We start from the raw sequence: 9717 nt of genomic DNA, 5'->3' as shown, positions 1-9717 counted from the left end.
ATTCTCTAGTGTGGGTTTATTACGCTCCAAAATTTTCTAGGGTTATTACGCAGCATTTCCGGTAAAGTGTTAGTAATGAAGTTCGTTTTTGCGTTTTTATTTGCAGAAACGCATTCTTCAGCTGCTGCATGTACTGTGACCAACGGCATTCACTCTCAGTCTTGTTTGCTAAGCGGTAAAAGCGTTTTTTTTCTGTTCGCTAAACGCCGGATATTGTGGTTATACCAAGGGGCCTTAGGGTTATAAGAAATTTCTCGCACGCGTATAAAGCGGTTGCTAAGGTGTGCTACTTGATTTTTGAAAAGGGTCCAATTAGACTCAACAGTACGTTCAACCAAGCCGTTTAAAAATTTACTTAAAAATGCGTCTAGTTCCAGGTTTATTCTCGTGCAATCGGCGTTGCTGTAATTACTTAATATTTTAGTTCGCCTAGTAACCTTCTGTACCGGTAAATTGATTGAAAAATTTAATAGGACATGGTCGCTTAACTTTGGCATATGTGTAATCTCGGAACATAGGTCAGGGCAAGTTGTGAACACTAAATCCAGCATTGTAGCAGTCGTAGCTGTTATTCTAGTGGGCTTTAAGATCATTTGAGTTATATTAAAGTGCGCACATAATTCGAGAAATTGTTGGTTAATGGATAATGCTTGGCTTGGTAAAGGGATTGGTGGAAACCAATTAATTTCTGGGCAATTAAATTTTCCCAACAGGGAAACAGGAAATGAAGGATAGCGGGTGATTACAATATATTGTCACGGTATAAACAAAACTACTAGCGGGATGGTTTATTTATACAGGCGAACTTGTGCCCACAAGCAAGCTGCGAACGTCTAGCCTTGGCCGCACTCTCGAGCTCCTCTTCCTTCTCTTCTTCTCCGGGTCCCTTTCTTCGTCGTCGTCGTCTCCACAAGTTATCAGCGGCTATCCCCCAAGTTGGGTATGTGGAGAAACAAGAGCGGTTGGTGAATGCCTGCCCAGGGCATGGCGTCAAAGTTCAAACTCATTACCAGCAGTGGCATTGCCCCCCTCCTGGATGGCATCGACCCGATGCCACTCGTTCAAAACAAGAGGATAATCGTAACCACTTGGTTACAACGTCAGCATGCGGCGGGGACGCCAACGCGCACGAACAGTCATCGCCTTGTCATCGGGCGTGATACGGTTTCAGGCGTACGACATGTACAACGTCTGGGCAATGTTGTCGCCTTGGAGAGGAAAACGCGTTTCCTTCTGGAACCACGACGTAGGTAACGTCCGATAGACGCGACAGAACCTTATAAGGCCCGAAGTAACGCCGCAGTAGCTTCTCTGAAAGGCCGCGACGGCGAACGGGTGTCCATACCCATACGAGATCGCCGGGTCGGTACTCCACATCGCGACGTCCGGTATTGTACCGTCGGGTATCAATTTCTTGCTGTGTGCGGATTCGAAAGCGGGCCAGCTGGCGAGCCTCTTCAGCTCTCTGCGTCAGGTTTTCGATATTGTCGTTGGTTATTGCACCGTTGTCAACAGGCAGCATTGCGTCTAGCGTCGTAGTGACCTCGCGACCGTACACAAGTTCAAACGGAGTGAAGCGAGTAGTTTCCTGCACAGCCGTATTGTAAGCGAAGGTGGCGTAGGGAAGAATTTCGTCCCAGGTCTTGTGGTGAAGATCAATGTACATAGACAGCATATCTGCCAATGTTCGGTTTAGTCGTTCCGTCAAACCGTTTGTTTGGGGATGGTATGCGGTACTTTTCCGATGAGCGCTGTGCGTCAACCGGAGGACGTCCTGCACTAAGTCTGCGGTGAATGCTGTGCCGCGGTCTGTTATAATAACAGCAGGCGCGCCATGTCGGAGAACGATGTTGTAGAGAAAAAATTTGGCCACCTCTGCAGCAGTTGCACGTGGAAGCGCTGCCGTCTCAGCGTACCGCGTCAAATAATCCGTAGCAACAATAATCCACTTGTTCCCCGATGACGACCTCGGGAATGGGCCAAGTAGATCCATCCCAATTTGGCGAAATGGTGCGTCCGGCGGATCCAGCGGATGTAGTAGTCCTGCGGGTTTGACGGTTGGTGCCTTGCGTCGCTGGCAGTCACGGCAGGTCTTCACATACTGCTGTACTGAGGTTAGTAGTTTGGGCCAGTAGTATTTCTGATGGATTCTTGCAAACGTGCGGCTGACTCCTAGGTGCCCAGCGGTTGGTTCATCATGGCAGGCCTGTAAAATTTCAGTTCGTAAAGCTGACGGAATGACGAGGAGAAACTTCTGCTTGCTATGGTCGTAATTCCTTTTGTACAGTACGTCGTCTAGTAGGCAGTAAGAATTTAGTCCCCGAAGAAAGGCGCGTGGAGCCGTGGTAACGTTTCCGCGAAGGTATTCAATGAGTGGTCGCAATTCTGCGTCGGCCAATTGATGTGCTGCCATATCCGCAGTATGAACGACTCCGATGAAGGGATATTCCTCGTCGGCGTCGGACGATCCGGCCGGAAGCGGTGCTCGGGACAAGCAGTCAGCGTCACAGTGTTTCTTACCCGATTTGTATACGACCGTGATGTCGTATTCTTGTAGCCGTAAGCTCCATCGAGCAAGCCGTCCGGACGGGTCTTTGAGGTTTGCGAGCCAGCAGAGGGAATGGTGGTCGCTAACAGCACGGAACGGCCTACCGTACAAGTACGGGCGGAACTTGCTGATAGCCCACACTACTGCTAGGCATTCTTTTTCTGTCGCGGAATAGTTACTTTCCGCTTTGGAAAGAGTGCGGCTAGCGTATGCTATCACTTTTTCTACACCGTTCTGCCACTGTACGAGGATGGCACCGATGCCAACGTTGCTGGCGTCAGTACGAATTTCGGTGTCCGAAGCGTCGTCGAAGTGAGCCAGCACGGGTGCAGTTTGCAAGCGCTCACGGAGTGTGTCAAACGCATTCTGCTGTTCCACACCCCATTCGAAGGCTACGCTATCTTTCATAAGTCGCGTGAGGGGCTCCGCTATGTGAGAAAAGCCTTCCACAAAGCGTCTGTAGTATGCGCAAAGTCCCAAGAAGCGTCTGACAGCCTTCTTATCACTGGGTCGAGGAAACGAGGCTACCGCAGTCGTTTTTTCGGGGTCTGGTCGAACGCCATTAGCACTCACAACATGGCCCAGAAATTTAAGCTCTTGAAAACCAAGGTGACATTTCTCCGGCTTGATAGTTAACTGCGCTGCACGAATGGCTTCCAGGACACTTTTCAGGCGGGACAAATGCTCTGCGAACGTGCGAGAAAACACAACTACGTCATCCAAATACACGAGGCACGTCTGCCATTTGAGTCCAGCCAGAACAGTGTCCATCATGCGCTGGAACGTAGCCGGCGCAGAGCATAGGCCGAAGGGAAGGACCTTGAATTCGTACAGGCCGTCCGGTGTCACGAACGCCGTCTTCTCGCGATCTCGCTCGTCGAGTTCGATCTGCCAATAGCCAGATTTCAGGTCCAATGAAGAAAAGAATTTAGCATCACGCAGGCGGTCTAATGTGTCATCAATTCTGGGCAGGGGATAGACGTCTCGCTTTGTAACGCTGTTCAATCTGCGGTAATCAACGCAGAAACGGAGGGTGTTGTCCTTTTTCCTTACTAGCACGACAGGTGAGGCCCATGCGCTTCTCGACGGTTGGATAACATCATCTGCCAGCATCTCTTCCACTTGCGTCTTGATTGCCTCCCGCTCCTTAGGCGACACTCTGTACGGGTGCTGCCGCACAGGCCTGGCGGACTCGTCCGTAATTATTCGGTGCTTCGCGACCGGCGTACGGCGCACTTTAGATGTCGTGGCAAAGCAATCGGAGAATTCGCACACAAGACGTATTAAAGCATCCTTCTCTGTGGTCGAGAGTTTCTGGTCGATTTCCACGGGTATGTGTATGTCAGCTGTCGGCGACTCATCCGAAGGTGTCCCCAATGTGGTTAAATTGGTCACTTCGGCGACTTCCTCGATGAATGCAACGGTGGTACCTTTCGCGAGGTGGCGACGCTCATTTGTGAAGTTGGTAAGCAAGACGGGTGTGCACCCATTCTGAAGGTGTACAAACCCTCTTGCGATACAGATACCCTTGTCCAGTAGCAACTGGATATTCCGTTCGGCTATACCTTCGTAGTCGGCGAATGCGTCACTTCTAACGTCGACAAGTACGCTTGTGCGGGCGGGAAGCGTTACGTTGTCGTCAACAATGCGAAGGGCCGTGTCATGTCGGTCGGTGATGCTTCCGGCTATAGCTTTCTTTGTGGAGAAGGTGATTGTGGACTTCGGTAAGTCAATAACGGCCCCATACGAGTTCAGAAAGTCCATGCCCAGTATCAAATCCCTCGAAAAATCGGGAAGTACTACGAAGGTGCCGATGTACGTGAAGCCGCGGATCTCGACCCGCGCAGTGCATATACCGGCAGGTGTAAGTAGATGACCCCCAGCTGTGCGAATTTGTAGGCCTGTCCAAGGGGTGATAACTTTCTTAAGTGAAATCGCTAGAGCCTTGCTAATAACGGAGTAATCTGCACCCGTGTCGGCCAACGCAGTCGTCGGAAAGTCGTCGATTCGTACAAGTAGGTCGCAGGAAGCCGGTTGGGTGGTGCAGATTTTGTTGTCACTGGGCGTCTCGTCGTTGGTATCCAGTCGCTCCCGTCGTCGTCGTCGCAATGGAGGATCTTCGAGCGATTCGTCATCAGCGGCCTCACCTCCAGGGGTCGCTGACTTCAGTTTCCCCGGCTTTCGGGGCTGCGCGATAGGCGGTTGGTGGAGTTGGGCGCGAAGCGAGGACTGAAGGAGCGGCGTCGGTTCGGGGACGGTGAACGGGACTCAGAGCGTCGGTGGGGGAACATGTGACGTTCGGCGAGGTATCTTGCTATCTCAGGCGGACGTTCTCCGTTTCGTGGACGCGGTGCATTGAGTGCGAACCCACGCAAACCGGCCTGGCGGTATGGGCACGCGCGATACACGTGACCAGCCTCCCCGCAGTGGAAGCAAAGGGGTGTGCGGTCAGGGGTGCGCCAGATATCACTTTTCCGCGAGTTTCTCTCTTCTGAGTACAGCACGGCGGGACGTGGCGCGGCGGGACGCGGCATGAAGTTTACGGCGGTTGGTTGCGGTTCAACGGTGGCGATAGTAGGCGGAGGATAGTAGTGGGACTGACGCAGGGTCTCTGCATACGTAGATCTGGGCAGCGCTGGCCGTGCACACTCGTCAGCTGGTTCGGGAACCTGCACAGCCCTCCTGATTTCGTCCCTAACGAGCTCAGTAACTGACACAGTGGAACGGCGCACCTCACCATGAAGCACTGCCTGCAGCTCCTCCCGGACTATCCTCCTGACCAGTTCACAAAGGCCGTCGACGTTGCCTTCCAGCGTTGTCAGAACGTTCGTACCAGAGACGGCAGTTTCCCGGCGGCTATACTGCCGTGCCCTTTGTTGAAGCGCCCTCTCTATCGCGGTGGCCTCTTCAACAAATTCGGGGACTGTTTTTGGAGGACCCCTCATCAATCCGGCGAAGATCTCTTGCTTCACGCCGCGCATCAAATGCCGCAACTTCTTGTCCTCGGGCATGGATGGATCTGCGCGCCGAAATAAGCTAACCATGTCTTCGACGTACATGGCAACGCTCTCATTCGGACGTTGGTTCCTCGCCTGCAGCGCAATCTCAGCCTTTTCTTTGCGGTCCATGCTCACATAGGTAGCGAGTAGCCGCTGGCGAAAAGCCTCCCAGGAGGTCATTGCAGCTTCGTTGTTCTCAAACCAGGTACGTGCGGATTCTTCCAGAGCATAGTAGGCATTGTGAAGCTTACGCTGCTCACTCCAACCGTTGAATCTGGCGACACGTTCAAACTGGTCGAGCCAGTCCTCCGCATCTTCGAAAGGTTCGCCGTAAAAGGACTTCGGCACCCGTTGCTGCTGGACCACGTACCCAAGTGTCATGGGAGTCTCAGGCGGGACCGGTGCGCTGTTGTCCCGTCCCGTCATCCTGGCTCTGCGATCTGGAAGCAGCCCGTACTCCACCGGCAGACCAAGTAGACGGCGGCTGGTCCTCTCGTGAACAGGCGTGACCGGGGTGTCCTGGAGCTTACTCGAAGCCCTTGATGAACCGGGTATCATGTACCCCGCACCTCAACCACTTCTGTCACGGTATAAACAAAACTACTAGCGGGATGGTTTATTTATACAGGCGAACTTGTGCCCACAAGCAAGCTGCGAACGTCTAGCCTTGGCCGCACTCTCGAGCTCCTCTTCCTTCTCTTCTTCTCCGGGTCCCTTTCTTCGTCGTCGTCGTCTCCACAAGTTATCAGCGGCTATCCCCCAAGTTGGGTATGTGGAGAAACAAGAGCGGTTGGTGAATGCCTGCCCAGGGCATGGCGTCAAAGTTCAAACTCATTACCAGCAGTGGCAATATTATGGCGTCATGAAGTTCAGTGACAAATGTGGCTGGGCCGTTAGGGGGCCGATAGCAGGCTCCTAATATTATTCTACGATGAGGCAGTTTTACCGATACCCATATCATTTCCAAGGACGAAGATATGTTAAGAGCGAATACTTCAAGCTGGGGTTTGACGGCAACTAAAACGCCACCACCTTGCCTCGTCTCCCTATCACAAGGGAAAAAGTTATACGTTAGGGGAGAATCAAAAACTTCACTATCACGAATGTTTCTATGGAGCCATGTTTCGGTTAGAATGATAATGTTAGCTGCGCAGGAGTGAATTGCCGCGGAAATTTGGGTGCGCTTTTTTATTTCGCTTCGGATATTTGTGAAAAGAACCGATGCTCGTGATAAAGAGAACTGGTTGCCACTGCCCCTCAGTAGTTGTTAGTCAGATGACAAAAGAGGCTGGGACGAAGTGCTGGGTACTGAGACAAGATTAGAAGCTGCTGGAGATGACGAAGAATTGCGTGCGTTATAGTTCCTAGGGGCGTGGTTAGAAGCTTCGGCCCCAGGGAGATGGCCTGACTCCATTACTTTGCCTGAAACGGTGTCGCAAGATTAGTATTTGCCGTTTATAAGGATTTTTTATCTGTAAGTTTAAAGGAAGGATTGTTAGGCTGGGATTTGGCCAATTCAATCAGGGTTTTATGGGCTTGACGCGTACCGAAGGATAGATCTTCTGACACTCTGATTTGATTGATTGATTGATTGATTGATTGATTGATTGATTGATTGATTGATTGATTGATTGATTGATTGATTGATTGATTGATTGATTGATTGATTGATTGATTGATTGATTGATTGATTGATTGATTGATTGATTGATTGTAGGGTTTAACGCGCCGACGCAACGCAGGCGATGAGGCGCGCCGTAGTGGAGGGCTCCGGATTAATGTTGACCACCTGGGGATCTTTAACGTGCGCCGAAATCTCGTACACACGGGCGTTTTTGCTTTTCGCCTCCATCAGAAAAGCGGCCGCCGCGGCCGGGAATCGAACCCGCGACCTTGTGCTCAGTATCTGACACTCTGATATTATGCTCGCTTAGCTTACTTCTTGCTGAAAAAAACGTTTTCTCGCGTTTTGAAGTTCGCAAACTTTACAATAGTTGGCCGGCGCCTTGACGGTGAGAACTGGCCCAGGCGATGAGCTCGCGCAATATCTTGACCTGTTACCTCGCTATCAAAATGGGGTTCCAAGAGGCTGAAGATTTTTTTTTTTTTTTCAGATTCATCCCAGGATTCTTTAGCATCAGCGATGCCATGAAACACTACGTTATAGCGCCTTGCTCTGTCTTCGAGATTTTTTTTTAACGTTTATTGAAACGTAAAAAAAAACACCCTGGGGTCTCTTGCTAGTGCATCAGACCCCCTTAGGGGTAGCGATAAGTTAAGGTTCACGACGGGTATGGGTGGGAGATAGCAAGGGAAAAATAGTGGGTCGGGATATGAAATGCAGGAGAGCGTCCCACACTGCCTTCGCTAAATTAGGTGGGCAGGAGGGACGCAGGAGATCATTTAAGAAATTTGGTCGTAAGTTAGCGGGAAGGGTGTCTAGAGTTCATCAAGACGAGATTGCAAAAGATTATTCTGGTTTTGGTTGTGATCGAACTCACCAGTAGCAGGCCTCACTTTTTCATGAATCCCTTCTAATTTGGCCATTTTTTGTTCTACCGCCGTAAGTCTGCTGTCAAAATTTCCCAGCGCCGATTCTACCTTGAGCTGGCTGCTGCGAATTTCCGCAATACTTTCCTTCAATTCTTTATGGCTCGCAGATATTGTTGCTGATTGGGACTGCAACTCTTTTAGGATGCTGAGGATCTCGTTCTTTTGCGCATCAGCTTGAGCGTCTTCAGAAGTCAGACTTGGTGTTTTATTTGCATCACTAGCATTGGTACGTGACCGCGTTGGACCGGGATTGGCCTCAACATCACCCGACATGTTATATGCACATTCGTGCGTATAACATGGCGGTTATCGAGGAAACACTGCAAAGAGGGTGAACCTTGAAAGCAAGTAACAGAAAGCTAGCCATCGGCAAAGACCGGATGTACGCACTCAGAGATGAGCAGGGAAACATTGAGCACAACTTTGACAAGATAATTAAGGTAGCACAACGATTCTGCACCAGGCTGTATGCCAGCGACGTTACACCAAGGGGAACTACTGAGAATACAAGAGCAACTTGCGATATCTTACTCGTAACTAAAGAGCGAGTTCGAAAGGCTCTCAAAGAAATGAAAATAGGAAACGCTGCAGGTGACGCCAGCATAACCGTAGATCTTTTGAAAGAAGGAGAAGATATTGCACTGGAAAAGCTTGCTGTACTATTTTTGGTATTCTTTACGACACAAAAAGTACACATAGCCTGGAAAAACGGCGATATTATTCTAATTCGTAAGAAGGGAGGTCCCAAGGACCTCAAGAATAACCGACCCATTAGCCTACCCTCAGTTGTTTACAACCTGTTTACCAAAGTTATAACTATCCGTATATGTGTTATCCCGGCTTCCCATCTACCAAGAAAGCAGGCTGAGTTTAGGAAAGGGTACTCAACCATGGATCACATCCATGTCGTCAACCGAATGATAGGAAAATCCGCAGAGTACACTAGAGTACAGTTATATATTACGAGAAAGTGCTTGATTAGGTACTCACCACAGGCGTTTTAGAAGCACTAAAAGACCAGGGAATAGAGGAAACCTACATACTGTATTTACTCGCGTAATGAACGCACTTTTTTTTTCGTAAAACGGAAGCGAAGTTGGGGGTGCGTTTATTATGCGGGGTAATTTTCCGCAAACTTTTCCGGCGTCAACAAAGAAGGCCGCATCGAAAAAAAAACAATGCATTAGATAACCTACCTTTCGTGTATATATCCCAGTATACACTTGGTAAAAAGCGTTTTTATTGAACTACACTCGTTTCGTTTGTCAACGTTTCAATCTGCCAATCCTTAGATGTCTACAGGCAGCCAGGTACGCGTACTCAACTGCATACTCCAGAACCTTTAGATTAAAACTGGCCGTGTAAGTGACATTCGGCCCATCACCGACTGAAAAGTGCACGACGAGCAGAAAAGCAAGTAAGTAACAACATAATCACGAAGAAAAGTAGGGCTAGACGCTCAGCGGACTGAGCCAGCGCCCTCTAGAGTAACTTCAGGCCTGCTCACCTCCGGTCGCGGCCTGTGACGCTACTCAGTTTTGACCTACGGCTCACGTCGCGCGGCTGTGCCCGCGCCGTACCAGTTCGCCGGTGGGCTAAGCCGGAAGAGCTGTTGAC

The sequence above is a fragment of the Haemaphysalis longicornis genome, unplaced genomic scaffold, assembly GCF_048455015.1.
Source record: "Haemaphysalis longicornis isolate Haplotype H1 unplaced genomic scaffold, Haemaphysalis longicornis Haplotype H1 scaffold_1, whole genome shotgun sequence".
In the NCBI taxonomy this organism is placed as follows: domain Eukaryota; kingdom Metazoa; phylum Arthropoda; class Arachnida; order Ixodida; family Ixodidae; genus Haemaphysalis; species Haemaphysalis longicornis.
Note: the sequence above shows the minus strand (reverse complement) of the source record.